Below are 3,518 nucleotides of genomic sequence, written 5' to 3'. Positions count from 1 at the left end.
TGGGCTGTGAATTATAGTGGAAAGTGCCTGAGGAAACACTCAAGGGCATGGTCTGAGTACTTCTTCCCCCTAAATCTTTACCCCTCCCCTCTAGACTCCTCCCAACCTGGACCACACACCCTGCCGAGGGGCCTAGGAGGCTCCACTCTCAGAAGATGGCTTGCGTTGGGCACCAGAGCACCAGGAGACCTAGAGTTAGGTGATTTTCCAAGGTCCTGGACGTCAGAGGGTTGGGCCACCATCCTTTAGGTGCCCTGGGACTCTGTTCCCAGCCAAGCAAACCAGATAGTACAGGTTTGGGGGCGGGGGGGCTCTATTACCAGCACCCTACCCGTGGTCTCTGCCCCATCCAGTCCAGCACGGGCACCCACGCCTGCTCAGGGTCCAGGGAAGGGATCGCAGCCCAAGTCAGGGAGGTTGGAGGGAACAAATGGGCATTCCTTTTCCTTCTTTTACTTTTCTTTAATCTCCATTTTTATGCTTCTGTTAGTGTACAGCCGCCTGATTCAACTATGACACATACATATAGCCTATCACTTCTTTGGGGGATTCTTTTGCCATAAAATTTATTGCAGAAAGTTGGTCCAAGTTCCCTTTGCTGAAAATCATGTCCTGGATTATCTATTAGATATACAGATTTTTTTGTGGGTTTGTGAAAGACAGGAAGGGAGGAGCTAATCCTTGTGAATTACCTATTACAGAGGGAGGTTTCTTTGTATAGGTTAGAGATACAGGTTTCTGTGTATATTTGAAAGGAAGAAGGGAAGTAAAGATGATCCTTCTGGATTATCATTGTCATTGTTGTTCAGTTGGCCAGTCATGTCCGACTCTTTGAGACCCCATGGACTGCAGCCCGCCAGGCATCTCTGGCCCTGAGCATCTCCTGGAGTTTGCCCAAGTTCATGCCCATCACCTTGGTGACGCCGTCCAGCCTTCTCATCCTCTGACACCCTCTTATCCTTCCGCTCTCAATCTTTCCCAGCATCGGGGACTTTTCCAGCGAGCTGATTGTTTGCATCAGATGACCAGAATCCTGGAGCTTCAGCATCAGTCCTTCCAATGAGTATTCAGGGTTGTTTTCCCTTAAGATTGACTGGTGTGATGTCCTTGATGTCCAGGGGACCTTCAGGAGTCTTCTCCAGCGCCACAGTTTGAAGGCGTCAATTCGCTGGTGCTCTGCCTTCTTTGTGGCCCCGCTCTCACAACCACACATGACCAATGGGGAGACCACAGCCTTGACTATATGGACATTTGTCAGCAGAGTAATGTCTCTGCTTTTCAATACACTCCCTAGGTCTGTCATAGCTTTCCTGCCAAGAAGCAATCATCTTCTGGTTTCATGACTGCAGTCACCATCCACAGTGATCTTAGAGCCCAAGAAGAGGAAATCTGTCACTACTTCCATACTTCCCCTTCTATTTGCCATTAAGTAATGGGGCCAGATGCCATGATCTTAGTATTTTTAATATTGAGTTTTAAGCCAGCTCTTTCACTCCCCTCCTTCACCCTCATCAAGAGGTTCTTCAGTTCCTCTTCACTTTCTGCCATTAGAGTGGTATCATCCGAATATCTGAAACTGTTGATGTTTCTCCCAACTATCCTGATCCCAGCTTGTAACTCAGCAGCCCGGCCTTTCTCATGATGTGCTCAGCATATAGGTAAACAAGCAGGGTGAGAGCAGTCAGCCCTGTCATCCTCCTTTCTCAATCTGGAAGCCATCAGTTGTTTCCTGCAGGGTTCTAACTGTTGCTTCTTGACCCACATACAGGTTTCTCAGGAGACAGGTAAGTTGGTCTGGTATTCCCATCTCTCTAAGAGCTTTCCCCAGTTTGTTATGATCCACACAGTCAAAGGCTTTAGAGTAATCAATGAAACAGAAGTAGATGTTTTTCTGGAATTCCCTTGCTTTCTCTATGATCCAGCGAATGTTGGCAATTTGATCTCTGCTTCCTCTTCCTTTTCTAAACCAGCTTGGACATCTGGAAGTTCTTGGTTCGCATAATGCTTTGCATGCAAGTAAGATTTTAAGCATGATCTTATTAGCATGGGAGATGAATATAACTGTCCAATAGCACATCTTTATTGCTGCCCTTCTTGGGAATTGGCATGAGGATTGACCTTTTCCAGTCCTGTGGCCACTGCTGGGTTTTCTGGATTTGCTGACATATTGAATGCAACACATCAATGGCGTCATCCTTTATCGTTTCAAATAGCTCTACTGGAGTTCCATGGCATCCACTAGCTTTTTAAACAGCAGTTGATGAGTTTCTCATGGCAAGTCTACTGGGGTGGTTTGCCATTCACTCCTCCAGCGGATCACGTTTTGTCAGAAGTCTCTGGTATGACCCATCCTTCTCAGGTGGCCCTACACTGCATGGCTCATACCTTCATTGAGTTATACAAGCCCCTTGGACACAACAAGGCAGTGATCCATGAAGTGGGGATTATCATTACAAATTCCTGCGTATGTTTTTCAGGATCTCTGATTTTATCCCTGCCCCTTTATTGTTACTTTTTTGAGACTGATTCTTTGTGTTTGAATTCTCAGCAATCTTTTTGTGTTTTACATTGGTTCCTTTGTAAATTTTTAAAATTTTGCCTGTAAGAGAAATCAAATTCTTTTGTCTTCCTCTGTCTAGCTGACTTCATGTAATGCATGATTCTCCAAGATCCAGTCTTGTTGTGACTGATGTCACACTTCAGTGGTGGCTATTCATGGGTGAGGAAGAGTCCACTGTGTATGTATGTGTACCACAGTTTCTTTAATCTGTCGGTGGACATTTTCCCATGTCTGTGTCTCAGCTGCAGTGAACGTTGGGGAGCATGTGTCTTTGGAATGATGGTTTTCATAAGATAGATGACCAGATGTGGCTATGTCAGATCCTAGGCTTGACACCTTTGAAAGTTTTTTTTTTTTTTTCCCCTGGCATAGCCTTCCTTTCTGTGGCTGTTGCCAATGTCAATTCCAGAGACCGAGTCAGGTGGGACGCCGGGAGTAGACATGGTTTGTAGACTTTTAGAACGGCCATTCTGACTAGTACATTGTTATTTTGATGGCATTCCTCCTGTAATAATTAGGGGTGCTGAGCATCTTGTCCTGTGTCCCTTTGGAGATTTTCTTCTCTACTTTTCCCTGAAAGTATGTGAAGAAAATTTACCTGTTACAGTTGGCTTCTGAAAGTCAGTGTGTTTGTAATTTATCTGCAATACCTGCCCCAGGAACTTTCCTGAGGGCAGCTGCCATTAGCAGCCTAACAGCCCTTGTGAATTGGAGGCACCATTATGCGCGTGTTCAAGTTGTAGGTACAGGAAATGCCCACAAGGCGGCAGCACTTCTTCATTCCAACTCTGATCCTCCTGCAACCCGAGCCTTAAGGTGAGTCGGCCTCCTGGGCTGTGATTTAGAGTGGAATGTGCATGAGCAAACACTCCAGAGCTTGTGTCTCACTAATTTTTCCACCTAAAGCTTCACCCCTCCCCTCCAGACTCATCCCAACTTGGGCCACAGCCCCTGCTGA

This window comes from Bos taurus, chromosome 21 (assembly GCF_002263795.3).
Source record: "Bos taurus isolate L1 Dominette 01449 registration number 42190680 breed Hereford chromosome 21, ARS-UCD2.0, whole genome shotgun sequence".
NCBI classification, from domain to species: Eukaryota; Metazoa; Chordata; class Mammalia; order Artiodactyla; family Bovidae; genus Bos; species Bos taurus.
This window is presented reverse-complemented; position numbering follows the sequence as displayed.